At 36.7% G+C, this 20,117-nt stretch overlaps 1 protein-coding gene across 2 annotated transcripts in view; it reads right to left on the bottom strand.

Moving 5' to 3' along the window:
* camkva (CaM kinase-like vesicle-associated a) overlaps window positions 1-19,699 on the bottom strand; it is a 30,168-nt gene extending 10,469 nt beyond the window's left edge. Inside the window, exon 1 of one of the 2 annotated variants that reach the window (XM_060868332.1) lies at window positions 19,516-19,699. The gene's annotated coding sequence lies outside the window, so the exon portion shown is untranslated. Of the gene's footprint in view, window positions 1-3,111; window positions 3,169-19,515 lie in introns of those variants that run through there. The other variant, XM_060868333.1, reaches the window with a different exon arrangement.
* Window positions 19,700-20,117: the final 418 nt, after the last annotated feature.

Consider the following 20,117-nt stretch of genomic DNA (forward strand, 5'->3'; position numbering starts at 1 on the left):
GTCACGTCTACAGTTATTTACAGTATACCACTTGAAATGGAAAAAACAGCCATTCCTTCTAGACTGTGCATATAAATATCTAAAATGAAGACGTTATAAGTTTAAGTATACTTAAGTATAAGTAAAAAAACAATTAATGGAAATAATTAGAATTAGTAACAGAATGGAAATTGATATATTTAACATGCTGGCTAGTTACATGTAGTGAATGATACTGATGATGCTCTGATTTCTCTGTGTGTCGACTTAGAAGTATTCTGGTATAAAGTGGGTTTTGCATTAATGTTGTATTTTGCATTAATGTTGCTTGTGTTAACAGATACGTTAGAATCTATTCTGAACTAAAGCATACTGTTTAATCTTTCTACTGAATCCCTTTCCCTTTTCTCAAAAGCAATGTAACACTTTCTGGACTTTATCATTGAATTAGTTACTCTATAATACAATCAGTCATGTGTCAGCCTGCACAGAGCTGGATGGTGTGCAAAAATTTCATCCTATCAAACCACCATCAAGCCAATCAGCCACTAGCAATAAAGATCTATGCTCCCTTAGAGTGCTCATTTATCCTTTACTCAGTTGGCATGAATTTACAGCGTGTATACTGGCACTGCATGGAAAAGGTCTGTACATCTGGAATTTGAAATCATGTTGTGTTTTCATCAGCATTATCTGAATGTCTCCTGCTCTAGTGCTTATTGATTCTGTCAGTCAAACGTAAATATCTGTGCATAAATGCAAGTTAACATTCAATATCACTTCGTTTTCAGGGGTATGGTGTCTTCTAATTAGCTGTTCTTTTAATAATTCTGTGTTTTTCAGTTATACATAACTATCTAAGCAGTTATTACTGTAACTAGCCTGTCTCTAAACTAACATGGTAGCCAGTGTTAACAAATAGCAGGTAGTTGTGTGATTAAAATAAGTTCTTGTATGTGAATTTTTCTGATGTCAGCGTTTGCTCAGTAGTCCAAAATTTAACAATAGGAGCACATGTTCAAAATAGTAGGACACAACAAGCCAGGTAGCGAGTTGACAGTCCAAGAGAATTTGTGTGTGTGTTTGTGTGTTAGCATCGATGAGTCAGTCATGACAGTACCATTGTAAACAACACTCTCGGTCCCTCATAAAGCACAAGTTGCTACACAACAGGGAATATGATCAATGTGAGCTGAGATGAGATCTGAAGCATCTGCTATTTCTATTGTATACTGGTTTATGATTTATTGGTTTGCCTGTTCTGCGCTTGGAAATACATTTGTGACAGCCCTAGAGAAAAAAAGTCATGGCTAAGATCTGTTTATTAATGCTTTCATGTTCGGAACGCATTGTTGGCAACCAGTAGAGGAGCTTGGGAAAAGTAAGCTGAAATGATATGACTCTACATACTTACTGTTTATAGCTGAATAAGAAACAGCACAATGCTCCAATCACTGCATAATTATTAACTTGGTAACTTACTTACTTTATATGGTGTTCGTTTTTAAGAGACATAAGAGCTGAGAGGAAAGATTGCTATATTACTCTTGTTCCAATGAAATCAAAGAAGCTGGAATAGATGCATAGTTGGATAAACAAAATAAAAACTATTTTATTTTTAAGTATTAAAAATGGGTATCTAATTACAGTATGTGTACCTCTCATTAATTATTTTGGTATGGTATTGAAATTATGATATTTATTACTGGCATAATTATGTTGGCTTTGTAGAAGCCAACATTCTGTTTTCCTATTTAAGCTTAGACAAGAATTTATAAAAATTTAATGCGGCCTAGGGCTTTCGAGCCACATGTACCAAATTCAGATATGTTGTAGACCCTGGTCTGAAGTTTGTTGCTATTACTTTTCTAAGCGATCCGAGTACCGGTACTTCCGGTACCGGGTCTCAAATTGGCCTTTTTCCCCATAGACTCCCATTATAAACTTTGGAGGTTTATAACTCGGCAAGCTTTCGAACGATCTACACCAAACTCGGCCAGCTCCTTTAGGATGATACTCTGAACAAAGGTTTAAATTGGTGTACCGACTGGCCTTTCGGTTGTCCCGCAGCCCCGCCCCCAAAATATGCAAAATCAAAAAACTTTTTACAACATGGACATGTGACATATCAAAACACTCAGCACAATGAGGGGAACTGCCTCACGTGTATTCTGATGACGTCACGTGACATCACGTGATGTCACTTGAAAATAAAAAATTTTGCACAACATGGGCATGTGATATATCAAAACACTCAGTACAATGGGGGGAACTCCCTCAGGAGTATTCAGATGATGTCACATGCTCGTCTCCACTTGCCTCCAAATGTTTTGGCACCCTATCTTTCTGTTCACTTGCCTCCAAAAGTAACACTGACCCTTATGTCCACTCGCCTCCAAAAAGCACCGGCCTTTGCGAATACTTGCATCGTCAAACCAACATCAAAGTTTGTTGCGATGAACTTTACAAATCTAGTTATTATTTGTTCTTTAATTGTTATTTTTATTATATATAATGACTATAATGTATTTTGTATGGTATTAAACTAACATCAGATTGTGACTGGTATCGATTGGTCTGTTTTAATTTTTAATGCAACAATTAGTCTGTAACATTAAAACGATTATGCACTGTTCTTCCAAAAGTGATATGGGACAAACACTGTTATGACACTATAGTTTTATACCTGAGAGCATGATTATACATAAACACCAATCAGCTGTAAGTTTAAAACTGTTTTTTTTTTTTTTTGAAAATTTGGAATTTGGAGGCCGAGTAAACACCTTTTTGTCATGTTCCACAAACATTTGTAAGCAGATTTTTGCGTGCAAAAGGATGCATTATCCTTCTGAAAGAGGGCATTGGCATTAGGGAACTTCCCCTAGATGTTGTTTGTCTGTCTTCCTTATGTATTAAACCTCTTTCATTTGAAGCTATCCTGCGTATGGGTCTGTCTCCTTCCTTCCGAATCCCGGGGCATGACACTTATATAACCTAATTACCATATCTGTAACTCATTAGTTGTTTGTTAATGCTAAGCTGCTGACCAATCCTAGGTGTCAGCCAGCTTGCATATACAGATGTGGGCAGTCAGTATTCATCTCAGTAGATGTAGGATCTATCTTTAAATACCTCAGAAATATACAAGCTTGCTTCACACTTCTAGATTGGATATTGTGGTATGAGTGGGGTGAGTAAGACAGCAGGTGGGAAAAGGCAGCAACTGCGGAGATAAATGTATTGGGGATCCTGTTAAAAAAAAAGGAAAACAAAGTGTTTTAGGAGCTATGAAATAAAACAAGTCAAATCACAACCAAAAAAATAACAGTCAGCGTTTAATAACGGTAATATAGCTTTTTTGTCAGAGGTAATTTATTAAAATAAAAATGCATTGTCCACTATTAATCTGTCTTTTTTAGTTATAGTGAGGGGAAATAAATATTCAAACCCTTTTCTTTTGTTCTTTAATATACATTCAGTGCATAGACATAACGTCTCTGGACTTTGTACTTATAAACATAAACAAAAATGATGTGTGTTTAAGCTTAAAAAAAGGATATGCTTAAAAAGTATTTGTGGGATAAAACAAAGTATTTGGATGCCAAATAATTATCAACATTAATGCTAATAAGATGAAACTATATGCTACTTTAGTTATGAACTTGATTTTTTATTTTTTTTTTCAAAAAATGTAAGAGATGTAAGCTAAACACTACATACTAGTTCTTGGGTGGAAAAGAATAGAAAGAATAGAAACTACATACTAGTTCTTGGGTGGAAAAGACGTCAGGCTGTTGCACACAGTTACCCCAATACCATTTGAGACGTGGTTTGGAAAAGTGTCAAAATTTGTAAATACCCTTCCTCCATTCCTCAGCTTAACCATAAACTCCCCTTTCAACCCACTCACGTATGTTCATGTATGACACCATCAATGTATTGTCTGTATTGGTCTGACCAAGATACTGTTCTTTCAGGACAAGGAGAAAAGGAAGAAAAGCCAAAAGAACTGTTAGAAATGCTTAATAACTGGTCTGGTACAAGCACAGCAGGAGAACTTGCACAGCTGAGATAAAGCATTTGAAAAGATCTCAGTAGGGCTGCTTGCAGTCAGGGGACACAACGATTTGATCTCACACACTACAGGCGTTGAAGCTTGATCCTCTTTTATACACTTTAGGTTTTTATCAAAACCGTACGCAAAAATTTGTTTTATTGTGCTTTATTCTCAGTTCTGGCTGCAAGCATAGATAATACCTTTAAACTCTACTCTTCAGGGCATAGTGACTGGACGCTGATTTAAATTCCATAACATGACAAAATCCTTAACTCTGACCTGCTTAGTTTGGATCTTTGGTGTGTATCCTGTGCAACTGTAAAAATATTTTTGTGCTCAAAAATAATCTCTTGAGACAGGATGCTGCAAACAAATTTTTTTTACTTCACTAATGCTGATATCTCCTGAAAAGGAGGTGAGTCATTCCATAAATAACTAGCTCAAAGGCAGGGGCGTCTCACTGCTCATCAGCAGAGTTCCAGGGTCTTTAATTAATCACCCTTCTGGCCACCCACAACCCTGCTAGACCCAGAGATGCATTATACAAAAGACACAAATAGTGGCACAATTTAAATTGTTATTGTTCTTATCATCTAGATCAGCATTTCTGGCTGCTCTCAATCATCAATCAAGTACAACAGGTTACAAACAAATAGCTTTCCATGCTCTAAAATATTGTTATCTCTTACATATACCACATTTTTATTTTATTTTTTACACCAGAAAGCATATTTTATATCAGAATTTAAAAATCCCTGATAAAAATCGCCTGTGGTTGTTTTTTTAGTAATTTAAAATCCAACTCTAGCTCATCAAAGTCTCGCTCTACATCTGAATGATAATGTGCACATCTTACCTTTATATAGTGCATTTCAAGACAACATTAAAGTGCTGCTACATTGAGAAACACTGCTTGGATTCTGTGTGTAAAGTATTATGACTTTGTGTTTAGCTGCTCTTCAGAAGGGTGACGGGAAAGATAGAAAAGTTAGACAGTAAAATTCGTTGCAGATCTGTCACGATATATTTCAACATATGAAGCTAGCAGGTAAAAATTCCTGACTGTCATTCACATGAGCCACTAACCACTACTGAACACGGCTAACCTAAAATCTACCGAAATTTAGGCTCTGTGAAAAACAAGTCTTGGACAATGTTCTCTAAATGTATCGATCAGTGTTTGGCTTTTTTTTTTTAAAATAACCTGACTGTCCAGCAGAGCATTATCAATCAAGAAGCCCAGGGTAAATCTGAAGGAACTGGAAAGATCCACATTTCAGATGAGAAGAGCTATTCACAGTGCAGACACACAGTGCAGACACTAGACTTTTGGAATAGTGGCCAGAAGAGCGGCAAAAAAAAACCCAGCAAAACAGCCAGTTTATCCTCTGAGGAGTCTGTAGCTATGTTAAGAATATATTTACATTCAAACAATGAACAATCCATTTGGATCTGGAATTGGAACAGTGATACAAGATTTTGGATTCAGCATCGTCCAGAAATTAATATGAATGATACTTTAATAGCTGGTACATCAAACAGGCCATAGTAGTCTCTCTAAAAACTTCTGCATTGGACCGTCCGTTACCCCATGGGCCATCCCATTCCATGGCTAGACGTTGGGTCTTCCCATTCCATGGCTAGAAGCATGGTTATTCATGCTATTCAGCCAACTGGTTTCCACCAATAGATCACCAAAAGTATTGCATATTATGCTTTTTGAGGGTTCCCTTCCAAATACAGGCATAACAATACAAAGTCCTACACTTCAGACTCTCTCTTCAAATATGGGTGTTCTCACGATACATGCAGGCAGCTGTGTTGCCTCTCATAGCTAGAGGCATAAGGATACTGTTGTATTTGGATGACTGGCTTTATGTATCCCATCAAAGTGTATGCCCTCTGGGACACATCCATTCTTCTTGTATATATCATGGTGCTCGGTCTCATAGTGAACTCAAAAAGTGTTCCCTAGCATCGAAGCAAAGTGCACAATTCATTAGCTAGTGAGCTACAACAGATTTATTTGATTATATATTCAATAACGGTCTGATATAAAAGAGCATACTATTCATTAATTGGTTTTGGTGAAGATCAGAACTGTTACTTATGAGTGAATAAGTGAACGATTGTTATCTTTGACTGTCCTTGCTGAAGCAAGCCCTATGTCTGTAATGCAGAGCTCAACATATTCTCAAAAGATTTCTGCAAAGCATTTTTCAATGTCCATGGTAAGCCTGGCAGACAGCGGGGTCCTTGGACTGCTTCAAAGAGTGAAGACACTCAAGCTGTGGTGAGGCGGTGCAGATGGTTCGAGACCGAGCCAAAACCCAAAAAACCTTGTGCTTCTCGATCAAAACTTGATGCCCTTTGATTGTTGCTTCCTATTTTCACGACAGGCCACTGTACATGGTAATGATTTAGTATTCATCAGCTAACCTCAAAATAATCTAGTTCGGTGTTTAGCAGGAGTGCAACAATATGAAGGTATTTTGGTACAACGTCACAGGAAATCATTATGCTAAGCAAACTTTAACACTAAATACAATACTCTACAGTAGAGTATACAATTAGTTCTATTGTAAACTAGTAATAAGTTATGTCTCCATTGCAAACACACTTCATAAACTCAACATGCTGCAATAAAAAACATGACACAGGTTGGCTCTGGGGTAAACATCCTACCTCTGTGCAAATTTGTGATGTCCACAATATCTTACAAGCATTCAGCAAAAAAAATTAATTGGTGTGTGTGTGTGTGTGTGTGTGTGTGTGTGTGTGTGTGTGTGTGTGTGTGTGAGCACGCACTTTAGTGTATTATTGCGCTTTACTTCTCTTCACGCCCAGCCGACTAGGCTGATCATTCTGTTTCTGATGTTGTTTGTTGCCTTGGTTACCAAGCCCTACATAAGCACAGCCATAGACTACAATGTGTTCCCTTAAAGCCACCAGTGTGGGATTGTTTTTTTGATCTAATTATGGAAAACAAATGTCCCTGCAAAAATGTCCCTATAAACATATGGTTGGTACTGAATAGAAAAATATTCCACTAATTTAGAATTACACATGTAAATGTGTCTGTGTGTGTACTTGTGTGTGTGTGTGCTTGTGTGTGTATGTGTGTGTGTGCATGTGTGTGTGTTTATTTTGCATTACCATAACACTGCAGAGTTACACAGATTACCATAACACTAAAAACTCATTCTTATCCCTCGTTATGCACAACCAAAATTTCAGTTCTTATCTCATTTTTCATATCTTCTGGGAATCTGATGGAGCCATGAATGAACGAGGAATTGCACTATTAATAGTTATGGCGAATGAGATGCCTTCATAGACACAGATAAAAAAACTGCAGAAGTGAAGTCACTTCCACTTCCATCCATCTGTTATTTATTTTTTTCACTTGCCTCTCTGTCCATGCCTTTATGAATAATTCATCATCAAACTCTCAGCCAATTCTTACGACTTTTTACTTTCTCCTACTTCTAATCAGTGGAAACAAAAGAAACAGAATCTCATCCTGACATTTCAAATGTTACACAGTAAGCAGACAAATGAAAAGCGGCGACTACGCTGGAGACGGTGTAGAGTTTAGAAGACGGAGGGAATGAGGGGGAGTGATGCTCAGTGAACTTGATCAGTTTCTTGGTGGGCATGCTTCCATGTAAAAAAAAAAAAAAACAAGCAGGGGAAAAAACAAGGGGGAAAAGAGAAAAAGACAGGAAGAATCACTTAAAGACAAGCACCCGCCTCATAATAACATGTTTCCAGGGAAACAAAAAAGGGGTGGGAAAGCAAGAGTATGTCTGGATTCCAACAGAGTAAAGGCTGCTTTTTCATTCTCAGGAGCTCTCACACAAATTAGCAGAGATTTAAGTTCCACTGGGTACAACTAAAAGAAACGGTTTCTCTTTAACCCCAGAGGTTTTGAACTGTTTAGACAAAAGCAAGCAAGAATTAATAATTACTGTATATTCAGAATTCATTTAATGTACAGCTTTTAACACCACAGCAAACTGTTTTGTCACCAGGTCAATAAGATTCCTATATATTCTGATTTATCCAAGCAACAAATATGGATGTCATTTTGGATGATAATGTACACTGATCAACCATAACATCAAACCAGACTGCCTATTATAGTGTAGCTCCTCTTGTGCCACCAAAACTGTTCTGATCCCGTAAGGCATGTACTCCACAAGTCCTCTGAAGGTGTGCTGTGGTATCTGGCATTAAGAGGTTAGCAGAAGATCCTTTAAGCCCTGTGAGTTGTGAGCTGGAACTTCCATGGATTGGATTTGTTTGATCAGATTGCGATTGTTTAGAATTAGGAGGACGCAGTGTGTGCATTATCCTGCTGAAGGAGTGCACTTGTGTTAGAAAATACTGTTTACATAAAGAGATGTATTAGTTCTGCATCAGTGTTTAGGTAAGTGGTAGGTACCAAAGTAACATCCACATGGATAATTTGTGCTACATTACCTCCTCTGTGAGATCGGACCTGGAGAGCTTGTCTTTGCTCTCCCGTATATTAATGAGCTTTGGGCTCCTATGACCTTTCTCAGATCCATACACCATACCCATTATTTTCTGATTCCAACACATCAACTTTGAGAACTGACGGTTCATTTGCTGCCTAATATATCCCACCTCTCCACAGGTACGTGGTGGAGCCTACACCTGTCTTGCTACTCAGCCCCATATGCAGCAATCTGTGATGCACTGTGCATTTTGACACATTTCTTTCGAAGCCCGCATTAAATTTTTTACAGTAACTCTTCTGTAGGATTGTTCCAGACAGGTTAGCCTTTACTCCCCATGAACACCCATGAGTCCTGGGTGTCCATGACCCTTTCATTAGATTACATATTTGCTTCCTTAAACAACTTTTGGTAGTACTAACCACGGCATACCAAGAACACAATACACCATGTTCATTTCTTGCTATATTTCCTCCAAACAGACTTTTGATGGTATTCTTAGTCCATGACCTAGTGAACCAGGATTGATGTATCCATTGATAGAAGCTTCAAAAGCACTTTTGTAAATCACTCTGAATGAGGACATCTGCCAAATCCTGTTAATGTAAATAAGCAAATTTAAATACATTTACTTAAAATACATTTATTCTGTAATGGTGTCTTATTTTGACTGTTCTTCTACTCCTTATTGACTCTACCAAATAAATACGACCTCATGCTCTGATTTGCAAAGAATCTGTTTACATTACAGATTTTGTTTTACAGTTTATTATTTTAAGTAATCCCAAATTAATGTGAAATTTTTATATTATCGCTAATAAAAACATCTACTTTCCCAAGATATCACCTTAGACTCTTAATTTTGTGTATGGCTGGAGGAAGAAAAGTAAAATCAGCCATGACAAACATGTTTGTTGTTGTACTTTAGCACAGATATTACTATGCATTGGATCATGTCTTGCTGCATAATTAAGTAGTGTTTTTTTTTTTTTTTATTAGATTGTAGACAGCTCATGAAATTAACCTATTTGTCTGCTTTTTCAGCTGTTGGATGTGTTTAGTTTTGAGGGTCAGTGGTCAAAATGTTCTTGTTGTTCGTTATACAACAGTTAGTTCGGGTCCTCTAACTTGGTTGGTCAAGCAGCATGCTAAGAGTGCTTATATTTCCTATAACCACATTGGGATGTAACACTCCACTTGGCTGTGTTCACCACCATGTACAATTCAAGGTGATTGCTATAAAATAAGTGTTGCGTCTTTGGGCTCTATTTCTGCTAGCAGAGCAAGAATAAATGCAATATCACACTTGCAATCATGCAATTATAGTGAATATCTGCACCTTTGGTTATTTTCAGTATAAATGCCCTCTTACTTGCATGATACTGCTAAATTATAGACCTAACATTATATGACATCCAAGAGCCAAAGAAACATAGACTACTTATAGACTATCTGACTCAAATGATCTTTATAATGTCCAAACATGTAAACACATGAATTAATACAAATATTTATTAGTTTAAAAATTGCAAACGCTATCTTTTGAAATCTACCAAATGTGTTCCAACAGTTATGGGAATACGGTTACTACTTTACATTAGATGCAGAGTTTGTATGCAATTGTATGGCTATACGGAATATAAAAATAAATAACCTATAAGGTGCTGCTGCTAATAATGGACATTAGAAATGTGTAGCTGCTATCTGACCCGGAGTGAACAGCCATCAAGTGGTGGATCTAAAGAGGAATATGAAATGGAGATGTTAATGAGTATTGCACCCACCTTCTCTGTTCATGTTGCTACAAAGTCAACATTTCCTACTCCATCTGGTGATGCGTCATGTCATGCAAGTCTACTGAAGCCAGACTTATCAGCATGGTCAGTGCATCTCCTGAGGTGGCAGCAATACGTCCACTAAACTCTGAATGCTTATGGAACTTGGTAGAGGAGTGTGAGGTAGTGTACAGTATGTGCCTCTTATACAAGAATACCAAAGGTTTAGTGGCTTCACAGCTTAGTATGTTCAATTGCTGGCTCTGCCCTGTGTGTGTGGAGTTTATCTGCATGCTTCAGGGGTTTTCTCCAAGACTCTGGATTCCTCCCCAGTCCAAAACATTTATTGTAAACTTATTGGCATCTCTAAATAGTCCAGTGTGTGAATTAATGTCCTGTGATGGGTTGATAGGGTGTCCCCCACCTAGTGCTTTGAGTCTCCTGGAACTCCTAGTCCATGTGTAGGATAAGCGGTACAGAGGATGAATAAATAGCTATGGCAAAACATTTGAATTAGAGATGGGATGTGCAATGTCATGGTATGAGAAGATTTGAGTACAGAGAGACTTTTTCATTAATCATCATTAGGAGAGGCATAAGGGTGAAGGATATAGACAGAGATTCATTAAAACAGGAGAAACAAAGTTACAAACAGCAACATTTTGCAAAACACAAAAATACATTGGGAATACGGCTTTGTCCCAAAAAATACTAAAGTGTCTGAATTCTTAAACATATATAATTAATTGTTATTTTCAAATCTGTGACCAGACCAGAAGAAAACCCAAAAGAATTCAAGAGTTTCCTAATAACAACGAATATTAATAACAATATGAATAACACAACTTAAAGAAGAGTGTATGCTGCACACAAGCCATTTCTGCAAGTGTTTCCCTAAAGCTTTATCAGAGATTTAACAGACGAATTGTATTTCGTAGTTTGCTCACTCCGCCCAGCCTGAGTCACAAGTAAAGCCGCAAGAATCAAACAGAAGATTCATAATCTGTAGGTAAATGTAACAGAGATTTAAACAGCACACATATAGACAGTATTTATGAACAGATGCAAACATAATCAATTCAAATGTATTTGCTCAAGTGCCTTTGCTTTTAATCTTATGCACATAAAGCCATTCAAACAATTCAGATCTTTGTGTTTCAAAAGTCCTATTCGGACGGGATTAGTTTTACGTTGGGACGTGGGGGTAAAGTAATTATTACCAGAGCTTCTCTGTGATTTTAGTCCCGTCCGAATGTGCCATCTCGGTAATCATTACGGACAATGTCAGTAAAGATTACGGCGACTTTTACCTTCTGTAAAAAGGTCCGGAAAAATTACCTCAGGTAATACTAATCCCGTCCGAATAGACCTGCTGTAAATATGTACGGTAAAATTCGGTCATTTCCTGTTAAAAAGTAGCTTTTGGCGCGTTTTACAAGCATGGAGGCGCCATGTTGTCTGTTTTTGCGCACGTGATAACAGGAAGCAACGTCATACGCACTTGACGACAAGGAGGTTACTGTGATGCGTAAAGCGAGTTACCCCTCCCACTTCTGCTAGTTTTACTGAGATGTCTTGTCCCGTGCGAATTGGCTAATTTATATTACAGACGTCCTGAGGTAAAATTGCATTACTCCACGTCCCCACGTAAAACTAATCCCGTCCGAATAGGGCTTAAGTCTGTCCAGGATTGTCCATCAACTTTAATTACAGCTACATGGACAATCTCTGCCAAAAGTCGATTCAAGTTTTACTGCATTTCGTTATCCAGCCTTATAATCTGAGTCTGTTTACCAGTTTGTTTGTTTGTTTTTTCACTTTTGCCTAGTTTTTCTGACCACTGTATTTTTCCTTGCCCTTGTGACACTGTTGTTTGCAATTAAACTGCCTATTTTTTTTTTAACTTGCCCTTGCCTCACATATTTTTGGATTTGTCTAATTGTGAAATAAGCTCACCTGCATTTGCGTCTATCTTTCCTGACACTAGTTGATTCCAAGTGAATTCATTCAGATTAACATAGATTTAAATGCAAGAAGAATGATGTGATGAAATACACATGATGAGTGTTTTGCGATCAGCGATCAATTTACATACAATCCTATAGCAAAAGTTCTTTATTAACATAATGATCATTATCGGAATATCAAGGCAGAAACATAGGAAGATGTATAATGAAGAAGCAGAAGAGAAGCAACCATTTTAAAAAGCATTTCTTGCTGACAAGACAATGATTAATAAGAAGCAAATGGCTCTTTTTCAGCTGCGCTATTCAACAGTAGGCACTTCTTGGCAATTTAGCAAAATGGTGAATCATCATCCTGTTAATGACTGGAATTAAGTAAATGGCACTACCTCTGCCACAAACAAACTGTTCTGTAAGGGACATGATGTCAGTAGAAAAAAGCATAAAGCACAAACAAACCTTATTAATGTGTATGTGTGTGTTAGAAATTGGAGCTTTAAAGACTACAAACAATATCATACCGTTCTGTCCCTCTGCACGAAAATGATGCACTAACATCATTTATTTTACCTCCCATTGTGAAAATAACAGACTCTTGTGCTTTAGGAAGAAACAGTAAATGGTATAGTGGGGTTTTGACTCTACGCTACAGGTATTACTGCAGCTTTCAAGAGACTGTCCATTTAATTTATGGAAAATTCCTGCATTTCACTGTTTATCCAAATTAGGATTATAACAGATTAGTAGCCTAATCCAAAAGCACTGGATCAAAGATGGATTATACCCTGTATATAACACCAACCTACATATCACACAGACCCAACAAACAAAACACAAACACAAAATCTAGTAAGTATTCAATCTATCTATGCAAGTGAATGGAACCAGAACGAATCATGCTTGGACATGGGGAGAACATTCACTTCTCTGGAGTTTTGATTATTATCCATCTATTCATATTCTGTACTGATTATCCTACACAGGGTCACAGGAAACATGGATAATGGAGTGCCAACCTATTACAGGCCACACATTTACACAGCCATTCACACACTGGACAATTCAGATATGCCAGCCAGCCTACGACATGTCTATAGACTTGAGGAGGAAACCTGAGGAAACCCCTGAAGCACGAGAAGAACATGCAAGCTCCACACACTACCACACACACACGCACACACACACACACACACACACACGCGCAAAAAGTGTCCTTTGTTTTATGCTATTTACATTTTATATGCCAAATTGCCAAAATATCTTTATTCTGATGTGAGCATAAATTTTTATAGTCTAACATTATAATACGTTTTGCTTTTTAAACGAAATGATCCATATTGGTTGTAGATATCTAAAATTGCAAGTTTAAACTTCTAGACCACACTGGATTGAACTCTTCATAACTGACTTTTACTATTGTATGTCGAGCAGGCTTTCCAGTCATGTTGAGTATTGTTTTGTTTTTTTCACTGAAAGGGATAAGAAATCTTGCTTGTACTATTTGTCTTCTGATGAAATTTGTGGTAATTAGAAGAAAAAAAATACACCCAGATTTTATAGAGGACTAAAGCATTTTTCCATTTATAACATCTCTTGGCAGTCAAAAAGTAGATGTAGATGACATAAAAATAGTTATAGTGTGCTGCTGCAGGAAGGTAAATGATTATGTATGACTATGTAAATAGCCCGATATACTGAAGTTTAGCATGTCTAAAAATATTACATAATGTGTCTGCTTTGAGAGTTTATCTTCAAGGAGCATTAGTCAAGACTTTTCAAAATTTGTGAATAGGTCTCCAAGAGTTAGGTAGCTAATACTGAATGAGATTCTTTTGCTCCTGTTCTCATTCATGTACACAAAGCTAGAACCCCAGAACCTATAATGATTCAGCTTGAGAGTTATCATTCTAACTAGCATTCTAACTAGCACTAGTATTACTGTAAGTCAAGCTTTTATTGTCATTTCAACCATATATTGCTGACAGTACATAGTGAAATGAAACAGGACCAGGGTGCTACATAAAACAATACAGAGCTACATAAAACGACACAGAGCTACATAAAGCAACACAGAGTTAAGGACTTAACTTAGCAAAGTTTGTCATGAAATCACTTTCAAGCACACTTCGCCATTTAACTGCTTTTCAGCTCTGATTTAAATTGTATGGTATATGAAGTCAAGTTATAGCTCAACAAACTTTGCATGATTTATTCATCCGCATCGTGGGAATGGTCGCGTTCCTTTGCTTTTCTGTTTTTTTATTTTTTTGTTTTTTTTTTTGGGAAATGAATAAAAATGCACCTATCTGAACTGTCATGCTAAGGAGTCAGTTCAAAGGATTCAAAGCTTGTATTTACAAACCTGTTCATCATTAATTTCAGCTAAATGGAAAAACTTTGCCAAGAGTTTATTCTAGCTTTTCTTTATTTTTTTCTCTTTTTTTTCCTCACGGGGATATGATCCGGCTATTCTGGGAGCTTGTTGATTGCACACTGTGAGGGGGTAAAGGGGTGTTGGCGAGAGATTATAAAGGCTGTTTCAAACACAAACAAGCCCTTTAACTCTAATGCATATTTCCAAACCATATTTTTCTCAGCCAACTAATGCACTTATGCTGAGACCATACAGTAGCTTATATTTCATCTATTTTAATATAAATATTTTACAATAGAAACGGTTCTGTACATCATAGACACACTCTCCTCCGCACATTGCCACACAAATACACTGATAATTCACTGTGAAATGGCCAATAACTATATGCGAGTTCATCCTGGATAATGTTGATAGTGTAGTAACTGCCAATGGTGTTTTTTTTTCTTTTCCTGGCAGGCTATATGTATTTTAATGCTTCAGATTCATTTTCATTTCTTTACCCATAGTAATGCTTGAATGTCTCTATACTCGTGTGTATTTCATCCAATAACAATTCAAATCTATCCCTTATATTATAGACAGTTTTTTGAGTCTAATCATCAAATCACATAGCAGTAATATAAATTTTGAGAACTTTTTTCTGAAATGTGTCTTTCAAGCAGCAATTAAATCTTCTAGAGAACTGTTATTTTAAATTGTATAAACATTTTATAAATGTTAAAAAGAACAATAACATCCTATTAATATTGTCCTGATTTCCCTCTTCTTTTCTCACTTTCTTTATTCGAGAGGCAAATCATTAAGGCTATAGGTTACTATCTATTGAATTTTTACAACAAAACATTGTAGCACAAAGTGGCAGTGCATTTTGAGTGGTTTTAGATGTACCATTTTACAACTGTGTTCACTATCGTTTACCCAGTGACTGAGATAGAAGATGCTGCCTGCCTCACGGAACTATCCCGATAAATTCAGGCATTGGGAAAGGGAGACACATTTTTCTTCTGTTTCTCAGCCAATGCGTGGGAAACAAGGTGACTGTGGTTACATGTGTTTCTGACATACTGATATCCACTTGATCATTTTCCCTCTGCTAATCTTTGCAATATATTTTACGATAGAAATGGTTCTGTACATCATAGACACATTGTCTGTCACATATTGCCACACAAATACACTGATAAATTTCAGGTTTTGCAGACATTCACCATGAAATGCTCAATTACTACATGAGAGTTTAAATCCTGGATCATCCTGTATAATGTCGATAGTGTAGTAACTGCCAAAGGTTTTTTTTTTCTGGCCTTATATAATTGAATGCTTCAGATTCATTTTCATTTATTTATTTCCTACCCATGATTGATGTTCTTATTCACTTTTTTTTGCCTTCATAAAGGTATAAAATCACAGTGATATATTTTTTACCTGGTGCAATTCATGAATAATGTGGAACAATATTTACAATTTATTTACATTACATCATTTGGCAGACACCCTTATCCAGAGCAACTTGCATTATCTCATTTTTATACAGCTGAGCAATTGAGGGTTACGGGCCTTGCTCAGGGGCCTAACAGTGGCAGCTTGATGGACCTGGGATCAAACTCACAACCTTCCGATTGGTAGCTCAACAACTTAACCACTAGGCTACCATATGCCAGATTCAGACACCAAAATGCTTATATTGCTGTATATTAACATCACTCAATAAAACTGCATATTTTGTTTGTGCTTTCACTACAGGTTTAAGCAATAAGACATGTTTGAACATGTGTTATTACTGAAACCAACTCACTGTGTCTCATGCTATAGAGACATGAGGCAACCGCACACATTTAAACTTCCATCCATCCATCTATCCATCTTCTACCGCTTATCCGGGGCCGGGTCGCAGGGGCAGCAGTCTGAGCAGGGACACCCAGACTTCCCTCTCCCCAGACACTTCCTCCAGCTCCTCCGGGGGAATATAGTGGAACAGGGGAATATAGCCGAGAGACATAGGCCCACATTTAAACTTCATATAAGATATACTTGGTATCCATTCAAAATTCTTTTCAATTTCAATCAAATAAAAAAATGTATAAAAAAAGTACAATTTGCAAGCTTGAGTAAGCACAGAGATGAATTCTTATCTCCTTATACGTTTAAAGCTTTATAACACAAATGGACTTTTATATAATACAATATACAGCATAAAATAGTTAAACTAAATAGGAATCACTAAAGAACCACAAGAACTAAACCACTACTTTTAATGCTTATATAAGCATAAGGGATGTGATTTTTTTTTGTTAAATATGTTTAATACAGTATATTTTTGTTTCTGTAAAGAAATCTAGAGCATGATGTTTTAAACTTTGTGTTATAGGTAGTGTTAATGCCAGGAAGAACCAAAAAGGGGGTATTTGCAGCGATTCCATATAAGGAATTATATATTTCTGTTTTCCCAAACAACATTTCAGGAAATGGTTCTTTAAGGTTTAATAAAGAACCTTTTTAGAGTCTAAAGAACATTTGTCCCACTAAAAAGAAACCTGTCTGTGGGTCACTATCAGTGTGGAGTTTCTATGCAAGTTTACTTAGGTTTTCTTTAGGTTCCCAGATTTCTTTCCTTTCCATCCTCCCAAAAACATGCTGTTAGGTGGATTTGTTATGCTAAATTGCGGTTAAGTGTGAATCTGTGTGCAAGTTTCCCTGCAAAATACACCCATTGGAATGGCATCACATACAGGGTGTATCGCTGTTCCTGTGATCCACACCAGCACTGACCAGGATAACCCAATATCTGAAGATGAATGAATTGTTGCATCAGCACCCTGTTTCAAAAGGATCTGGACATTTGAAGAGAAGATGCCAACTGCATGCGTTATTTGCGGGCAACGACCTACTAATCAATACACTATTGTAGGACTGTATATGATTGTAGAAAGGGCATTATTCATATTCATTCATTCTGGAGTTTATGATAATTGACACCCTCCGGTGTTTATAACCATTTATAATCACACCTCCAGTGTCACCCAAATGAGATTGGGTTCCCTTTTAAGACTGCTTCCTTTCAAGGTTTCTTCCTCTTCTATCTAAGGGAGATTTTCTTTGCTACAGTCGACTCAGGCTTGCTAATTAGGGATCAATGCAAATACATTTAAATATAAGTATAATACTTGAACTTTTGTATAATATTAATCTTGAACTTTTTGTACAATATTTCTTATGTTCTGTAAAGCTGCTTTGAGACAATGTCCATTGTTGAAAGCGCTATACCAATAAAACTGAATTGAATTGAATATATCTGTTTCAAAGTTTTAGACCTCATATCTCAGTGGAGCGATTAGAAACACGCAACAGTGTAGATGAAAGATTTAACAAAATAAATAAAGAAGGTTGTGGACAACAACGGATCAAGCACGACTACGTTTGAATACTGTCACTATGGTTACAGCCAACATTCATGGGCATCATGAGGAGGGGACCATCTCTGGGTGCTTGGTAACATCGACAAAGTGAAGACCTGCAGAAGTCCTTTAAAAGGCACATTGATTTAATAAAACTGTATATGGTACAGTTTATATGTCCATGTAAACAACGGCCATTCAATGCCTTTCTGCTTTAATGTAAAGTTACAAAGCATTAATAAATAAATAGACTTTACAAACCCACACTGTGATGAGAAAACATGTCTAATTTGACTAGCAATACCTGGATCATTTACAAACTACTGTAGTATTAATCTTTCTGTTTTAATCCAGTCTACAGTTTACAGGTTTTCCTACCACCATATTGAACACATATTGAACCATAAAATGTTTCTGATTACAACCTATTTTCTGGGTCTCCATAAATCCAAAGATTAAAAAAAATAAATAAAATCAAATAACTTATCGAAAAAAATCGAATTAGTTTTTGCTAAAATAATGAACCAAAAGTAATCAAACTATATTCAAGCAAAGTTTGGAGGCTTTCTCTAAATTCACTCATAGACAAATCCCTCACACTTCACACAACCTTCTTCCTACCTTCTTAACAAAGATGTATAATACTGTTTATTCACTTATTTTACTTCTGTGGTCATCTATTAATTAAACAATACAAATATATAAAAAAATATAATTACGTGATGTTGCACAGTTCATAACATTTTATTTTATTTAGATACTTTTATATCAAACATGTATTTGGAAAAGTTTTTTTTTCTCTAGAAATTCAAAACTAATAATAATAATAATAATAATAATAATAAACAAACAAACAAACAAATAAATAAATACCCCCAAACCAAACAGTTTCTTGACAGCAACACAGTTGCATTTACTTTATGAAACAAATAAAAAAACAAATAAAATAAGATAAGAAAATCAAAAAAAGAAGACTTTCTTATCTAAAACGATGCAAACTCCAGAAAACTCACTTTCTTTGCATAACAGGTGGCCTCTATAAATGCATGCATGCATATAATAATTCACATATTAAAGGCTACACGTCTTTCAGTACAGGACACCACCTTTGTGCTAAATAAAGTACATGTTTCCATTTTCTGAGCTCATCAAACACCAGACACTCATTTGTCTCTCTGTCATTGTTTGTTATAATCCTCAGATGTCTTAAGCTAACGTAGGCTGCACATATCTGATGTACACATACCGTGGCATAAGAAGTTTCTTTTTCCGATGAACGTGCTATAGAACGTTATATAACTTTAGCGCATTAAAATGAAGAATAAATAGACAATACTAATAGAAATGGCACTAGTGCTCTGTGGTGCGTCACTGTTACACGCGCGAGCTCAGGCTGGTGCGCGCGTGGATATTTAACTCCGGTTTCCTCAGATAAAAGAATAAATAGCTCAGTTTAACAGATGACACATAATTACACGACTTACCGATTTATCTGAAAGGCTGTATGTGTTGTGCTGTGATCGGCTGGGCGACCTCTGTTTATTACAGTCAGCTTATTGAAGGGAAAATGAACAAAATATTCCGAACTAGATTCGAGTTCAACTTCCACTGAGAGCTGAGCGCAGGTCCCTCTCTCTTTCTCTCTCTCTCTCTCTCTCTCTCTCTCTTTCTGTATCTCTCTCTCTCTCTGTATCTCTCTCTCTCTGTCTCTCTCTCTTTCTCTCTCTCTCTGTATCTCTCTCTCTCTCTCTCTCTCTCTCTCTCTCTGTATCTCTCTCTCTCTCTCTCTCTCTCTCTCTCTCTCTGTATCTCTCTCTCTGTATCTCTCTCTCTCTCTGTATCTCTCTCTCTCTCTCTCTCTCTCTCTCTGTCTCTGTCTCTCTCTCTCTCTGTATCTCTCTCTCTCTGTCTCTCTCTCTGTATCTCTCTCTCTCTACCTCTCTCTGTATCTCTCTCTCTGCCTCTCTCTCTCTCTCTCTCTCTCTCTCTCTCTCTCTCTCTCTCTCTCTGTTACTCTGGCTCTCTGTCTGTCTGTCTCTCTCTCTATGTATCTCTCTCTCTCTCTCTCTCTCTCTCTCTCTCTCTC

Source organism: Tachysurus vachellii, chromosome 4 (genome assembly GCF_030014155.1).
Source record: "Tachysurus vachellii isolate PV-2020 chromosome 4, HZAU_Pvac_v1, whole genome shotgun sequence".
Taxonomy (NCBI): domain Eukaryota; kingdom Metazoa; phylum Chordata; class Actinopteri; order Siluriformes; family Bagridae; genus Tachysurus; species Tachysurus vachellii.